At 28.3% G+C, this 18,288-nt stretch overlaps 1 long non-coding RNA gene and 4 other non-coding genes across 8 annotated transcripts in view; 1 reads left to right on the plus strand and 4 right to left on the minus strand.

Annotated features, from left to right (window-relative positions):
* The window catches only part of LOC107061768 (uncharacterized), an 18,656-nt gene extending 16,135 nt beyond the window's left edge, over nucleotides 1-2,521 (plus strand). For 2 of the 4 annotated variants that reach the window (XR_001474196.1, XR_001474199.1), the window contains one exon: nucleotides 1-69. This exon is cut by the window's left edge and continues 262 nt beyond it. This is a non-coding gene — a long non-coding RNA (uncharacterized lncRNA). The other 2 variants (XR_001474198.1, XR_001474197.1) reach the window with 2 other exon arrangements.
* On the minus strand, nucleotides 1,857-1,928 carry TRNAP-UGG (transfer RNA proline (anticodon UGG)). The gene has a single exon. It is a non-coding gene; the product is annotated as a tRNA-Pro (tRNA).
* Nucleotides 2,522-6,996: 4,475 nt separating the features above from the next.
* Nucleotides 6,997-7,068, minus strand: TRNAP-AGG (transfer RNA proline (anticodon AGG)). The gene has a single exon. It is a non-coding gene; the product is annotated as a tRNA-Pro (tRNA).
* Nucleotides 7,069-9,092: 2,024 nt separating this feature from the next.
* On the minus strand, nucleotides 9,093-9,164 carry TRNAP-UGG (transfer RNA proline (anticodon UGG)). Its single transcript has one exon. It is a non-coding gene; the product is annotated as a tRNA-Pro (tRNA).
* A 3,970-nt stretch (nucleotides 9,165-13,134) lies between these two features.
* On the minus strand, nucleotides 13,135-13,206 carry TRNAP-UGG (transfer RNA proline (anticodon UGG)). Its single transcript has one exon. It is a non-coding gene; the product is annotated as a tRNA-Pro (tRNA).
* Nucleotides 13,207-18,288: the final 5,082 nt, after the last annotated feature.

Consider the following 18,288-nt stretch of genomic DNA (forward strand, 5'->3'; position numbering starts at 1 on the left):
TTCGGATCGAAAACAAATGTAAAACTGCAATAACATACATTTTCTGGTTATCAATTCTTTTGTGTCTTAGGGATCACTTAGAAGTTCTATGTTGGATTTTGGACTTTCAGAGCTCCGTAAAGTTGCAGGTGAGCACAAATCAGCCATGTTTTATTTTTATTTTTGTCCTCTTAGATCCAGATGAGTTTACCTAGTGTTTTGAGAGTAAGAGGAATCTCATCTTACATGATGAGATACTAAAAATGAAATTTGGCTGAAAAGTTAGTTGACTACAATCACGAAGCATTCTGAATAGGAATTAAAAGAATCAACTCTAGGTTATTTACTGTTGACATGAAAGTTGCCTTTTTCTGTTATTACATCAAAAGTTGTTTTTAAAATCCAATTTTACTGAATACATAAATGCCTGGTGAGCTTTCTGCAGTTTCCAAAACATCAACCTCAATGTGATTGTTTTTCGAAACTGCTACCTCCATTTCAAAATAATTGAATTGTTGGGTATTTCACATCCTTTGATTTTAGAAGATTAGGACATAAATTAGACATACTTTTCATTTTTACCTTTATTAGTTATTATCAAATTAATCTTTAGAATAACTAAACATTAATCATAATAACTAATTCCAATACTAACTAAATTTTTATACAAAATTCAATATGCGACTCGTTAAATGACTAATTTTTTTTTTTTGTTGAAACCAAAATTTTGGAGGTAAGACCTTAACAAAAATGACTAAATATTTTCTATTGAATTATATCAATTGAGTTTTCATCCATTGATAGTATCGTGAACTATTTCAATCAAATCTTTAAAATCAAAATCTATAAAATCTACTAATTCACTTTTAAATTTGATGCAGATGACAAGTAGAGTATAACTCCAACGATGAAATATTAATTTGTCAATATAGTGAAGAGGTTTTTTTTAATGAAATCTCAACCACATTAATGTAAGAAATTTCCAAGAAAATAATTCAAAGCATTTAAACGTTTCTTGAACTCATCACACAGAAAATTCAAATGAAGGGTAAAAAAGGAAGAATATTTCAAAAGTAGTCTTGAAAATTGAACAATTAAGTTAATTTGAAATATGAAAAATGTCTCAACAATAATTTATGGATGGGAAAGAGTTGGAAACTACTACCCCCTCCATTTTAAAATAATTGAATTGTTGAGACATTTAATATTTCAAATTAATTTAATTGTTCAATCTTGGAGATTACTTTTAAAATATTTTTCCATTTTTACCCTTTATTTGGATTTTCTATGTGATGAGTTTCAAAAAACTTTAATTGCTTTGAATTATTTTCTTGAAAATTTCTTACATTAATGTGGCTAAAATTTTCATAATAGAAACGCTTCACTATATTGCCAAATTAATACTCCATCGCTGGAGTATATTGTACATTCCAACCTGCCTCCTTGGGACTTAGCTCTGAAGATGAATTCCCGGTTAGTCGATACTATTCATTTGCACCAAATTTTAAAGGGAATTAGTAGATTTTATGGATTTTGATTTTGAGGATTCGATTGAAATAGTTCACGATACTATTATGGATGAAGACTCAATTGATATAGTTTAACAAAAAATTTAGTTAGTATTGAAATTAGTTATAATGATTAGTGTTTAGTTATTCTAAAGATTAATTTGACAATAATTAATAAGGATAAAAATGAAAAGTAATGTCTAATTTATGTCCTAATCTTTTCTTAAAGGGTGTGAAAAACTCCAATAATTTAATTAATTTGAAATGGAGAGAGTATTAAATATTAATTTGAAATGGAGGGAGTATTGAATAAGAATATTTGCTGTCAGAATTTGTGGATCGGAAAGAGTTGCTTAAAAAAATTGTTTTGGGGCATTCCGAGAATCGAACTCGGGACCTCTCGCACCCAAAGCGAGAATCATACCACTAGACCAAATGCCCAGCAGTTATAAATTATCTTAATGATAGATGGAAGTCTCACATTAAAGTTAAGGGAAGTAATAATATTTTTGAAACTCGTGGGACTATAAATCATCTCATTAAGAGTAAAAAATTGAGAATATTATTAATTGTTTCTATAATGTAACATTCTTTTTGTGACAACCCAATTGGAGATTACTATACAAAACTGAGGACAATGATTTACAGTAATTACACAGACAAACAACAAACACATCTACAGACTGCTAGAAATAAAAATTAAACTTTGGACTGAGAAATGATTCATCTATGATAACTGAATGTATTTCCAGCTCTAAATGGGTTTTTCTTTTTCAATTTTGAAGTTAGTGATTCCATGCAGTAGCACTTGAACAAGGCAAGGATGGGAATTTATGTGAAATCTTGTTACCAATGAAGTACAGAAAAAACAAAGTTGGTGGTCCTCTTGGATGGGATGATCTGGACTGTCTTTCTAATTATTTCCTGCGTTTCAATTTGTTTGTCTTATTTTTTTTTTAACTTTACATTTTAATAAGAATGTATCTTTCCTTTTCTAGCAACTATTTGATTTTAATCTGAGTATTAGGTGTGTACAGTGTACTTTGTTAAGGTGCTCTTAACGAATTGGTCATGGTTTCTAATTTTAACTACTCTTTTATTAGTGCTCTTGACTTGCTTTGAGTGGCCTAGTGGTCATCAATTGAGCAGGGTTGAAAATGATGGAAAACTAATCTATCTATATATCTATATCTATATATAAAAGGAGAAGAAAAAATGATACATGTCACCACAAATTTTCAGTATTTTAAATAATTCATAATCAATAATTAAATAAATAAATATAGACATGACACATGTCAACACCACAAAAATAAAAAAATAAATTTTAAACAAACTATTTAAAATTAAAATAAAATACCAACGGACAAAAAAGTACAAAATGTTAAAATAGGTTAATATATATATATATATATATATATATATTATTTTAAATTTCAAAATAATTGATATAAATAAATAATTATGTAATTTGTTTTTTTACTTTCTAAAAATATGAACGTGTGTGATTCCCTTTTTTTAAAAAAAAATTTTAACTATCTTTTCACAACCTCCTTATTTATAGCAAAAAAATGTAGATGATAATAATAATAAATTTTCAATTTTTTTAAAATTATTTCATTTAATTTTAAAACGATTCTTTTTTTTTTTTTCCTAAAATTAAAAATTGGTTACACTATTCTTTGAATTTGAATTTTAAATTTACTGTTTTGAAATAAAAAAAAATTAAAATAATAAAAAAAGAAAACTGAAAATTTTGGTAAGTACGTTAGGGATCCTATTTTCATGGGAAATCATCAAATGTTTTATACTAAATATTTAAAATAATTTTACACAACTACTCCTTTGTAGCAAAGAGAATGCAAATTGCTTACACTAATTCCTTAACCATAAAAATAAATTAATAGCAAGTATCAGACTCATTTTATAATGCAATTTTTTTTTATAGAATAAAATTATTTATATCATACTTTTATGTAGATTGTTGTCACATTTGAATTTTTTTCTTTAGTTTTAAAATTTTCAAATACAAATTATTTTATCAAATTAATTACTGCTAATTAAATATGAAATATACTAAGATTATATAATAAAAAAGATTATAAAATAGGGTAATGCAGTTATAAAAAGAAAAAAATGAATTTTAAATTATTAAATTAAAATTAAAACAAAATAAAAAGAATGAAAAAGTAAAAATATAAGACAATTAGAAAATCACCATAACTCCTCCACTTCCCTGCAGTTTTTTTTCCCTACCCTTTCTCCATTGATATACGTTTACATATATCATAACCATCCAAACAATTTGTTCATTCGTAGACAATGTTTCCATGCCAATAATATGCTTACTCTCTTTTTACTCATTGTTTTCAATGCGTATTTTGTTTTTTATTTGAAAAATTAAAGAATTGGCAATTACTGATTTATTTTGTATTTTGTGTTAACTTGATTTATTTTTTATCTGATTTTATCAAAGGTAAAGAATGAACGGGAAAATCTCAAAATCAAGTGCTCAGCCATTTTTTGTTGAGAACGCTAAAGAACTTCTCAAATTTGTGGATGTCTTTCTCTTTGATTGCGTGGGTAGGAGAAAAATCACTTTGTATTATTACTTTTCATATCTTGTAGTTTCGTATAAGATTTTTTCTTCTTTTTCTATTTGAACATGTTTGAAGCAAATTTTATCGAGAATTAATTAGGTAAAAATTTATAAGTTTCCATTTTCGTGAGATTTCACTGAGTATGTTGTTATTGTTGTTGCAGTTGCCGTCTTTATGCACATCAATTGTATCAGATAATTTAGACACATGATTTTAATATCGATGTCAAAAATCATATAAATATAAAAATATTTACTAATAAATAAGGAAGTACAATGTGTTTAGTGTTAATAATGTTAAATTTTTAAATCATCTTTACTCTGCTTTATTGTGAAGCACGGCCAATAACAACTATGGGTCTGATCAATAGCTATTAGTGTTAATTATTTATGTATTTTAATAATAAATGCCTTTATTTGATGTGATTATGGAATCAAATTATCTTTAAAACTCTTAATATGACTTTATCCCTAGGATTTCCAAATAAAATGATGTTATGAATAAGTTTTAGTCAAGTGCTCTTTATTTTTATTTATTATGTCGCAAAACTTATGAAATAACTGGAAATTTTTCAAGAAATGACAAAGTATTGGTATAAAATCTATTGTCATTAAATTGTAGTCTAATTATTATTTTTGTGAGTACTTATAAATATTATTATAGTACATAAACTGCTTCTTTTATCCGTATAATATAAAAAAGATAAAAAAATATGTTTATTTGAATTGGTGATGAGGTAGTTTTTTTAGTTAATTAAAATAACAAAAGTTATATGTGTGCGGTTAGTTTATTTTTATTTTTATTATATATATGGCCTTTTTGTATGTGCAATGTTGACTTTCTTTAATTTAGTTATAAAACATAAAAGATTAATTAAAAGATGAAGATTTAAAATTTACAGTTTTGAAGATGGTTATAACTTCACACTTTCTATAATGTATATTTTTAGCAAATAGTAATGTGATAAGTGTCACGCTCATTTAAAATATATTAATCCTCATTACATCTTCAAATTGAGTTATTATAATATCATAATTTTTTTTCCTAAAGATTGGAAAGGTAAAAGAAACAACCCAACACTTAATAGACATTTTTAAGAAATTAATAGAAAATGATTTAAAATTTATTTATAAAATATATATAAGATTAATTAAAAGATGAAGATTTAAAATATACAGTTTTGAAGATGGTTATAACTTCACACTTTCTATAATGTAAATTTTTAGCAAATAGTAATGTGATAAGTGTCACGCTCATTTAAAATATATTAATCTTCATTACATCTTCAAATTGGTTTATTATAATATCATATTACATCTTCAAATTGGGTTATTATAATATTGTAATTTTTTTTCTTGAAGATTGGAAAGGTAAAAGAAACAATCCAACACTTAATAAACAATTTTAAGAAATTAATAGAAAATGAATTAGCTTTTACCAAAATTTCTATTTCTAAGCTATTTTTTGAAATTTCATCAAGATATCTGTTTGGGTGTATTTTGTTAATATTAAATAATTTTTGAAATGATTACAACTCCCCCAACTAGAGATTTATATGCTAAAAATGAAAGAAAAATGAGAGTACATGAAAAGTCTAATTTACTAAGTTATTTATGAATTTCAATGATAAATGTCTTTATTTGATGTAGCTATTGAATAAAATTATCTTTAAAAATTCTAATATTACTTGATTAACAAGATTTTTAAATAAATTGATGCTAGGAATCAATTAGAATAGAGTGCTCTTTAGTTTCACTTAATATGTGTGAGGTCATGTGAAATAACTATAAATACTTTAAGAAAAGACAAATAAAATTATCGACATAAAATCTATTGTCATTAGATTTGTAGTTTACTTTTATTTTTGTGAGAATTTATTATTATTATAGTACATAAAGTGCATAACTTTTTTTTTATTTGTAACATAAAAGGTTAAAAATTATTTTATTTCAATTGGAGATGAGAAAATATTTTTAAGTTAATTAAAATAACAAATAGCATATGTGTGTGGTTAGTTTTTACAAAGATTGGAAAAGTAAAAAAATAATTCAGTACTTCATAGACAATTTTAATATATTAATAAAAAAAGTTGGACTAATTTTTACAGAAACTTTTATCTCTAACCTATTTTTTAAAATATCATAAAGATAACAGTTTGAATGTCTTTTCTTTAAGAATATATCACTAAATTGATTGTTTAGTCACTTATTTTATATGTAACGATAACAAAAAATAATAAGGGTCATTACTTAAGAAGATGCAAAAATACTAAAGTTCGTTAGAAAATTTCAAAAATTAAAAGTAAAATTCAAAATTTTATACAAAAAGTAAAAGTGAAGAAAATATTATTGCTTATTGCACTTATAAAACTAAGATAAAGGTTATTTAAAATATTAATAGATTTTATGATAAATTAATAAATAAATTATGTATACACATTTTACTGTGTGAAAATATAAAGATTACTTAATATTTTTTCTTGCATATGATGTTTGGGTATTAATTTGAGTTTCAGTATAAATTTTAAACTAAGTCTTACAGTTTTTACTAGATAAATAAATAATTTTCTTTCTACGAATACTTAAATATGCATTTTATCTTCGTTTTTTAACTACTAAACTACTTTTAGCTTAAATTGTTTAAGTTTCATTACAAAATCAAACTATAATATGATAGTTGAAAATCTTAGCCTTAAATTAATGAGTAGTTTAGAAATCAATTCTTGAAAAAAAAAGTATACGAATTCATCAGTAAATTTTGAATATTATTGCATATAAACAACAATTTTAGATAGAGAAAATATTTTTAAATATAATTTCATATAACATTGAGTTTATTATTATAACTTTCTTTACCATAATAAATTATTCTTAATTTAAAAATATCCGTGCAACACAGAGGCATGATACGGGGCATTCCGAGAATTGAACTCGGGACCTCTCGCACCCTAAGCGAGAATCATACCACTAGACCAAATGCCCTGTTGTTGAAGTAGATTTGCTTCTTATATATTCATTTTAGTTTATGATCCATATCTAGCATGCTTATTTTTTTTTTGGCCAAACACATACACAGCCCCTCAAACTTGGCCCCATTTTTCATTTTGGCACTCCAACTTAGCCTTGTTCCATTTTAACCCTTGAACTCCTTTTTTTCTGTTCCATTTTAACACAAAATACTATTTTTATGATTTCTTTATTTTATATATATTCTTCAAATGCAACTTCTTATTTTAAATCGACACGCGTCAGTTAATTTTAGTTAAAAAAATTTTAAATTAACAAAAATTTTTAAAAAATAGACGTGTGCCTGTTTATTTTCATAAAAAAATTAAACATTCACAAACGAACATAAAAAATTTCAAACAATAATATTATTTTTTGAGATTTCTCTGTATTTTTGCATGAAAATAAATTAACGAAAGTTCTTTGATTTTCTTTCTTAAACATTCAATTAAATGAAATAAAACTACTTATTTATTTTTTCTTATCATCTAGGCTATCTAAATTTAACGCAAATACTCACTTTTAATTTTTAATATAAATCAATACGAATAAAAAAACCTATCTTCAAAAAGACTCGACTGACTTAGTTAATAACACTACTAAAAAAAGACTCTTGTTCATTGCTAATAACACTACTAAAAAATGTTAAAACTCGACTGACTTTATTAGGTTGTCGGTGATTTTTAAAAAAGAAAACCAACACAATTTCGTCGGTTATTTTTCACACAAAAATACATAACACTCTTAAAAAGAAATTATTATTTTTTAAAAAGAATTATTTTTTTGTTAATTTTAAATTTTTTTTACTAAAATTAACTGACACGTGTCGATTTTAAATAAGAAGTTGCATTTGAAGAATATATATAAAATAAAGAAATCATAAAAATAAGTATTTTGTGTTAAAATGGAACAGAAAAAATGGAGTTCAAGGGTTAAAATGGAACAAGGCTAAGTTGGAGTGCCAAAATGAAAAATGGGGCCAAGTTTGAGGGGCTGTGTATGTGTTTGGCCTTTTTTTTTCCTTTGCATTATGATAAGTCATTTAATAGCTATCTAGATCTCTGAGTTGTCAGAACAGGTTCAGTATTGTTTATTTGCTTTGTGTCATCAATATTTTATTTTCTATTTGGCCATGAAATTCCTAGCTAACTTTAATAAAATACTGGTATATGCTAGTTGTAGAGTTTTTAGCTGTTGTTGAATCATAAAATACATCCATGGAGCTTAATTTGCATTTGAATTTGAAATAAAATGAAAATTTAAGAGCTAACAAAGAATAACTAAACTCCAATTCCCCACCATTTAATATTTTAAAAAAAAAATATCATTTGATTATATCTATAAATTTTATTGAGCTCTTCTAATACTGACAGGTAAAGTTACATGTTTGCTCAAAGCCTCAAACCTACCACATTTATACTAATATTTTGGCACTAATGGTACGTAAATATAACTATCTGCGGAAGTTAACATATTAAATAGGTATTCCTTTAGATGGATAATTTCTTTAAAATAATACTCCCTCTGTCCCAATTTATATGACTTACTTTCCTTTTTAGTCAGTCCCAAAAAGAATGACACATTTTTATTTTAAGTAACAATTTAGCTATAAAATATCTATTTTACCCTTAATGAAATGATTTACAGCCACACAAATTTCTATCATATTTTGGACCACAAGTTTTAAAAGTCTTCCTTCCTTTCTTAAACTTCGTGCCGAGTCAAAGTACCTCATATAAAATGGGACATAGGGAGTATTGTTTATTACAATCTCCTTTTGCTCGAAAATCAATGGCATTAATGTGGCTAATGAAATATGGTTTTAGGTTCAATTTTCAGGTGAGGCAAAACAGTAAAATGATTTCTTTTCAAATATTTCAGTCTTGGTTGAACCACCATTATATATATAATATAAAAGAAAAAAAAACGATAAATAAATAACAAACATAATGATTTGTCCCATCATGTGGATATAATATTCTTCTTTTAATTGGAAAAAAGGGGCATTCCGAGAATCGAACTCGGGACCTCTCGCACCCAAAGCGAGAATCATACCACTAGACCAAATGCCCAGTTGTCTATCGTATCATATCTATACTTTATTTAGTCCTCATACAACTCATTTCTTGTCCTCAAGTTTCACTTCTCTTTTATTCATTTGGAAAGTGAGTTGGTAATTGAAATTGGTGTAATTACTAGGATGGTAATTATCAGTTTAGTAATTACACTGTATAGTAATTATGTTTGTTTGTAACAATGTAATTACAGGTATATTGTTTGGTTGCACAAGTGCAATCTTAAGGTTATATTAAATTTCGAAAATAAAAATTAATTATCTAAAAGTTTAAAAATTTATTGGACAAATATGGGCCTTTATAAATGAAATGAAATTAAATATTTAGGATATATATTGTCTCTTGAAAATATATTAGTTAATAAACATATGTTTTGATTAATATTATAAAAGTAATTAATTTATATTTTTCAAATTAGTATATTTTAATTAGATTAATCATAAAACTGAAAGTACAAGATTTCTATGAACATTATGAAATGCATGTTTAACAAAAATGTTAATATTGTAAGAGAAAAGACATAAAGTGACACTTGAAGTTGTCCCAAATTTTCAAAAAGACACATTAACTATGCGGATGTCCTATTACCCCACAAAAGTATTAAATACCTTTATAAACAGAGCATTTTGAACCATTTTCTCATCTATGAACAAGTGTGTGATTCTCACCCCTTTTAATTAATAAATTTAATTTAAAATAGCAAATTAACTTATCCGAATTGTTTCAAAAACAAAAATTCTTGGTAATACTTAAAAATAGAAAAACCCACAAAATTTTCGTTCAAAGTTCCAATTTTTAATCAACAACCCACAAAATTCTAACTCAAATTCCTCAACCCACAAAATTCTAACTCAAATTCATCAACCCACACTTCACAATTTTACTCCTTAGATCGATTAAATTGACTAAAAAATCTCTAGCTATTGCTCTTGCAATATACAACAATGGCGGCTCTTTCCCTTTCTCCCTCAGTGGAACAACTTTTCACTGTTACCATAGCTACCCAACTGGTTCTTCTTCTCCTATTACTGCTTCTCCAACTTTGTTATCAAATGACTTCAAATTAATTTTTTGGATTAAAAATTAAATCAAATTCTTATCTTTTTGAGCCGATTTCACCAGAGGGAGAGTGTTGTTTTTTTTTTCCTGTTAAAACCTTCAACCAAAGGCTCTCTTGAAATTTTGGGTAAGATGGTGCATTTAAAAATGAATGAATGAATTAATGGACAAAATAACTGAAACGTGTCACTTTATACTTGGGTTTTGGAAGTAAAGTGATACATTCAAGCGCCGTCATCAGCGTGTTCACAAACATAGGGAGAAAATTGATCAAAATGGTCTATTTACAAAGATATTTAATACTTTTGTGGGGTAATAAAACGCTTGCATAATTAAGGTGTCTTTTTAAAAATTCGAGACAATTTCAGGTGTCACTTTATGTCTTTTCTCAAAAATATAATGTCATAAAATTATTAAACATTTGACAAAAAGATAATATGCCAAGTCTAACTAAAAAATAATTGACTTGCAATGTGAAATATCAAGTCAATACTACTAAACAAATGAAACCAAAAATATAACATAAGTTCTAAATTCAAAACAAAATATTTAACATAATACTCTTATGTCAAATTTCAACATAACATACGTAAATATGATTTAAAAGAAAAGAAAAACGTAAGTCTATAACCTTAGTCAACAATGAAGTCTACCTTAATTTAAAATTTATAATACTAACAAATTATGCTAATGAAAAAAATAGAATAAATAAATAAATTGATAATACGAAAAATTGAATGGAATCACATGAAAAAAAAGTTAAGAATGAAAAGGAAATGAAATATAATAACAAAATAATTTTTAAAATTAGAAAATGTTAGAATAACAGAAATATTTTTTCTAAAAATATAATAGAAATAAAAAATATATTAAAACGAAAAATACAACTATAAATAAAATGAAGAAAGAATTTTAAAAAGTTTCATGTAATTACACTCAATTCCTAACCCTGCTTGGGAATTGAGGAGTGTAATTACTACCTTTAAATTACACCCAATTTCTTTCTTACCAAATAATTAATTGGTCTTCCAAACATATCAAAGAATGTAATTACACTCAACTACACTAAATCTCGATTACATTGTGGCTTTCCAAACAGGCTCTTACACAACAATCAACCTGGTGCATTTAAAAAAAAAAAACATATTGAGTCCTGAAATCTGGATTATTGGATTTCTCTAATTTCTACATTATAATTAATGCAACACCTTCTTGATTAATCTTGTGTGTGTTTTATTCTGCAGCTCATTATATGCAAGTTGGCTCACCAAATAACATGAAACCTTGTGATATTCATGCTTTTTTACTTAATTAAAAATGAATGAAGTTCGTCAATTGAAATTTATTAGTTTGAGTAGGAAATTCTTTACGAGATTTGGGAAAATACTAACAATCTTCTTCATGATATAATAAGTCAAACATATACTTGCAGATTTTTGTTACTTCGCAGGAAAAACATTGCTATTTATAGAACAAATATATATGAGATCTTTTCGAAGGAGACATATCTCAAAAGTTTTTTAAATTCAAACAAAACTGAATTTTAATATATATAAATAATTCAAAGTACAAATTTATTTTAAGGTTCGATTCAAATCCAAAATGCAAGTTCAAATCTCTGATATTAATATATTGTATATAAATGTTTTTGAGTTTAAGTAATATGCACAAACATTGTAAAATACAATCAGGTAAGGATCATCTTCATTTTCATCATCACTAAATTGATTTAGGTATTTTATTTCTTCAAATCATGTAAACAATCAGCTTCATACACCGTCAGAGTAATCACTAACTCTATTATATATGGAAAGTCTTCATTTTCCCCCAGATTTTGTAGTGGGAAAATATTATTGTTTATTTTCATAGTTGATTTTAATATTTTAAATAGAGCTAACATACAAATATCAGTTGCAGTGATCCTTTATTCTGATAATTAGGCGAATTTTTTTAATGAGGCAACTCTCCATGCATATTACTAGATATGTGTATTCTTTTCTTTTTAACAAGATTTTTCCTAGTAAGAATTTTAACGAGGCACATTATCTATTGATGAACTCCAATGAGTAGTAAATACATCATATTGTGAATGTCCATTACAAAATTTTATAGATGAACTTGAAATCAAGAAGACAACTTACAAACACCTCCGTAAGCTGGTGTATATAAGCAACTTACAAGCATCTCCACAAGCATGTTCATATAAGCAACTTATAAGCAGCTCCACGAGCCGGTTCTTATAAGCAACTTACATAAGCATGTTCTTATAAGCAACTTACAAGGAACTCTGCTAGTAGGTTCCTACAATCAGCTTACAAATAGCTTCTTTAAAACAATTTCTAATGAAACAGCAAGCAACGAGTATTAAGTAAAACCATACATATTTGTTCTTCCACTAGAATTTTTTCCCCCATAAAAATTCAAGGGAGAGTGTTGTAAAGCAAAGAATTGGATATACATGTGGATGGTGCCCACTCATCTTGATGACCAAGTATATCATAGTAGCAAGTATACTACTTCCAATTTGGAGGCTTATAAAGCCTTTCATTCTATGTGAAATATAATAACACAATATAGAAGCAAAACATAGTTACTACTCTCTCTCTTTTTCTTTCTTTGTTATAGTCTAAATAATCTCCTTTTATTGTATAACACAATTGCTGATTATCAAGTAGAAAATAAATACAAAACTGTAAATAGTAGTTGAGAATATTCACCTTGTGTAAATCAGTTCCTTTTGTTGCAATCATTCCTTTTAATTTATTTCTTTTTATAATTATGATGATGACATTATTAATGAGATGAGTTTACGTAATCATACCTTTTAATTTTATTTATTTATTTATAATGACATTGTGACAAAATTAATGAGATTCATCACACATGTGAGAACCCAAAAAATTGTTTTGGGGCATTCCGAGAATCGAACTCGGGACCTCTCGCACCCAAAGCGAGAATCATACCACTAGACCAAATGCCCAACTTTGAAAAAGTGACTCGTTATTTTATAGTTTTTGTAAATATCATCATTCATCACAACAAGTTATATTATTATAATATAGAGTACTTGAGTATACAAATTACAGTAGTTACAAAGACGTGCGGTGCTAAAGAAATCAGCCATGAAAACATGTATAAGGTCATACCTTTTGCATGATGGGTCAGCGAGGAAATGAGAACAACGGCTTAAGCCATTAGGTGTAGGCACTTTTCAGAGGTGGAATCTTCTAGTTCTTCCTATTTGACCCGAAACTGATCGAAAGCTTCCTTGTAAACTAAGGCTAAGGCACGCTTGATAGCGAAGCTAGTGACTTCTTTCGGGTCATTAACTATAACTTGCACGAGGTATCATAGTGGGGCCTGTCTTCTGTCTGGTTCTTGGGTCGGGTCGAGCATCTTTGAAATTACATCACTGCCTCTTGTCTAACTCGAGTTGCCCCGCTCCTTTGACAGTTAAAGTAGCAGCCCTTGAACCTGAAATGACTTTTATGAGTTGTCTCAATAGTGACCGACTTTATTTTATTAGTTGTATGATTAGTGACTTAGCTGTTAGCTGTCTAAAAGCTACAGTAAAGAAAATCTTTTTTTAAAAAAAACAATAAATCACTAATCTACCTTAGGTACTCTTTTAAGTCCATGTAAGGCGGAGGGAATGGAGGGACCTGCAGGAGTTTTCGTATCTCAAGGGAGTTCAGTTCCCTGAGGATGAACAAGCAAGACTACAAGGCTACTTTGAGAAGTATCTACTCGTTACGGAATCTTATGTGTCAAAGTGTTGATTTCATATAGTAAAAAAAAAGGGCGACGTGCTATATCCAAAACTTTGTATAGGTTAGGTTTTCTGGGCTTTGATGCTTACCTTCTTATTATTAAAAGGGGAGGGTTTAATAAAGGAGTTGAAAGCCACTTGATTGTAAGGAGAGGAGGTCTTTAGCAGAATTTCCACATATATAGGGGTAAGAATCATATTAGAGATTGTATAGAAGCACCTCAACCCCCTTCTTGTCCTTCATTCGAGTAGGTATGCTCGCCTATCTCACCCCCTTCCTTCAGCTGGGTGAGCCTTCGCCTTTTGGATTGTCTTCGGCCCAATGCGGTATCCCCCCGTTTTTTGGTTCCAAAACCTGTAAAAGGAGATGGTTGTGGTGCGAAGTACTCTTGTGCACCTACGTCATTCGGCTCGCGCGCAGAAGGTCAGACTCATAGTCTTCCAGGGGCTTCTAGTACCGATATGAGTAGCACGCGTGTCTGGATATGTTCTCGCAAGGCTGGAAGGAGCGCACACCAAGTTAGATAGAACAAAGGGGTCCTTTTAAGTCAGTCTGTTAATGCCTTATCTTCTTATTTATAAGATAGTCAACAACTCGTTGGGCCTCAACACATTTCTTGTCTTACCTCCCATGATTAAGGCAAGAATAAGTGAGGTTGCCTTTCTGACTGGACAACCATCTCATATGCCAAAGTAAAATGGTTGTTCTTGCTTCTCTACTCCTTCTTTTTCTACATATGTGGCGGAGGGTTACCAGAGAATGGGGGCAACTCCTTTCTCCTTTGCCTTGCTCCTTTAGATTAGCCAGTTTCCAAGAGGGAGAAGGTCTTATGAAAATTTTAGGCATACTACTAATCGGTTATTTGGTTTGATAGAGCAACCTATGAATAATTGTCGCCTACATAACCCACCTCCTAGACCAAGGGAAGAAGGTATCAGATTGCATTTTAGTGTACTTGTTACTAGGTGACAAATGAGTGGATTGAATCTGATTTGGATGAATTGAATCTGATTTGGATGGATTGAATATGAATTGAGTTAAAATGGATTGGATCACAATCCACCCAATAAAATATGAGTAAATATGGATTTGGTCAAATATGGTTTGGATAAAATGATTGTAACCCACTTTAATTTTCTAAAGTAAAAAAATATTAAATCAAAACTAAATTGTTAATACCTCACTCCACCCCACCTCTATATTATTTATTTTTTAAAAATAATTTTTAATACAAAAAAAGAAAAATATTTTTTTTACTTGTACCCCCACCTCTCCCTCACCCCACCCAAAAAAAAATAAATCAAAAATCAAAATAAAAATAAAATTGCCCACCTTACCCCCACCCCACCCCTCCAAAAACTCGAAAATAACCAAAAAATTTGCCCACCCTAACCCCCACCCACACCCCAAAACACCCAAAAATTATTTTACATAAAAAATTGGGACACATTTTTCTTTTTTCAGTTAAATCCTAAAAGAATGGTATATTCTTTTTTTTTTTTTTTACAATTATTTAATGACAATATCAACTTTTTATCCATGTTTGGTCCTACTTATTTGCTAAAAAAAGTCCACAAAACTCTGCTCTTCTATTAAAAAATTCACTATTTTAATCTAGAGTAGTTTTTGTTTCCTAATTATCCTTAAATAAGGTCGCAAGTAGGAGAAGGAACTATATAGAGCCGAAGGCGGTAAATGGGGTGAGCCATGTGGAGAAGGAGGAAGTAGATGGGGGAGTTGTTGATTTGTATGACCATCTTTTGAAAGAGGAAGCAAGGTGAATAAGCCTAATTTGAGGGTATTAGGGTTCAACCAATTTGGAGGGAAAAGTGTGAGTTTCTAGAAAGGACAATCGAGGAGGTGGAGTTTTCCACATGTGACAAAGCTTCAGGACTCAACGATTTATCTTTTATTTTTTTATCAACATTGATGGAATACAGTTAAAACCAAGTGATGTATACTATTGTTGAGTTTCATGAAAGAGGTGAATTAGAGAACAGTAAGAATGTTGCATTCATTGTCATTGTTGATATCAAATTTTGGCTTGATATTTTCAAAGTTAGTATTTTAAAATATTTTATTTGTTAAATAGTTCAAAATGCATGTTTTTCAATTTTAATGTGATTTATCAATAATTATCCTTGTTTGTGAAAATGCTAAAATATTGTACATTATTGTTTTTAGCACAATCCATTAATTACATTCATTACATTTGTTTATATTTATTTAAATATTTTTAGCACAATTTAGAAATATATTGAAACACATATATTTTTTTTTATTAACCAATGGTTTTGAGCACACATTTTTGAGCCCATTGTATTGTACAAAAGTGGTTTTTTAAATTTCCTATTTAAGTCCTTACTTTGTCCAAAAATAAAGGTGGTGGTGGATACTTACAATTTTCCTAAGTTGACAAAAACCCTAAAAAAGCTTTCCTCCCTCATTTTCAATTTTTCCAACCGCCACCACCACGCCTCCTTAAACCCTAACACTTCACTTTTCCCTTCCATTTCCGCCACCGAACCACCAGATCTCCTCCAGCCCACCTCACTACCTCCACACTCTTCTTCTCAGAAAAAACCAGACCAAAACCCCAACTATTCTAGTTACAAAACAACAACCAATAACAACAATGCCATCTCCACGAAGCTTCAAGACCCAACGACCGCTAGTCCTTTCCCCTTCACCCCTTTTTGATTTTTTTTTCCAGGTTATCAGTGAGCTCAAAGCTCCACCAAACAAGGAGCTCAAAGCTATGAACTCCATCTCCGGCGTGGCTCCAACTCTGTTGAACAAAAACCGAAGTGCCGTGATGTTTCTAACTCCGGTGGACAACAATTAGCCGTCGCGAAGATAAATCCGGTGAGACTTCGACAGTGAGACAGTTCTCTTCTCCATTTTATTTTTTTGTACGAATCAATTTATGTTTTACATGTTGTTGTTACTATATTTTTGTTGTTATTATTTGACTTTTGGTTTCTTTTCCAGTGAAGTTTTCTCCATTGTTATTTTAAGCATTTTGTTTTGATTTAAACTAATTTCGAATGTTAATCGTTCATGGTTTTGTTGAATTGTGTTAATATATTAGTTGATTTATTTTTTTGTGTTTTTTATCCTAGTTAAAACTTTTGTTTACTGCTATGTTCAGTGTTTTTATCGTCCTTTTGTTTTTAAAAAATCATTTCTAGTATTTTTTTTTTGTTTTTCTTGATTATGCTAAGGTACTATTGGTATTGTTTCCTTTGGTCTAGTCTTTGTTTTTATGATTATGGTTTAATGTTTTTATTCTCAAATAGTTTAATTATTGTTTTGATTCTATTAGTGGCTCATTAATTATTGATCGTTGTTTCCATTATATTTTTTCTTAAAATAGTCTTGGTTATTGCTATTGTAATTTATATTAAATAGAGATAGTTAAAGTTGGCCAATGAAAATATCTCTCCGTCGATTTTTGAGGCCTCTCCATTTTAAAACATGGAAAATTTAGTATAAGTTCATTTACTTTTTATGTTAAAATTGACAGATGAAGAGATTACCGTCGATTTTCAAGGCCTCCCATGTATATAAGATGGGTTTTAATTTAAGTTATTATATATTTCATTTATTTTGATTCATATTAATCTATTACTAACACTTTTATTAAGTATGTTTTTGGGTACCCAAAGTTGATTTCCAAGTAAGCTATACGAATGAAGTTCGAATAATACTTTTTGATAGATAAACATTAGGTCATTTCTTATATTATTATTTTACTTTATTATTTGTGTATATTACATATTTATTATATTTTTACATTATTTTATCTTCTCAATTTTAAAAAAATGAGTTCAGCCGGGACCTACATTTGTGGATTTTGAAGGGTGCTTAATACCTTTCCTTTGAGATCACTTGAACTCTTATCTAGAATCAATTGATTTCATAGATATTTTTTTTAATTAATTAATTGGTTTCTTAATTATCCTAAAATAAGGTGGCGACTCTTGAATTGACTGGGTTTAGGGTTCTTTTTCTTTGAATTCTTTTTTATTTTTATTGAATTAATTGATTATCATTTTTTCACTCACCGTGATGTTGTGCCTTATTTGAATAAAATAGGGATGTCAACCGTCATCATTACTAAAAAGGATAGATTTAGAAGTATGAAGGAATATACACCTATTAGTCTGGTGGGAAGAATCTATAATATCATATCTAAGCTGCTTTCTATTAAACTTTGGAAATTGTTAGAAGAGACTGTATGTACTTCGTAAAATACTTTTGTGGAGGCCAAATAGATTCTAGATGTAGTG

Source organism: Solanum tuberosum, unplaced genomic scaffold (assembly GCF_000226075.1).
Source record: "Solanum tuberosum cultivar DM 1-3 516 R44 unplaced genomic scaffold, SolTub_3.0 scf00165, whole genome shotgun sequence".
Lineage (NCBI taxonomy): Eukaryota > Viridiplantae > Streptophyta > Magnoliopsida > Solanales > Solanaceae > Solanum > Solanum tuberosum.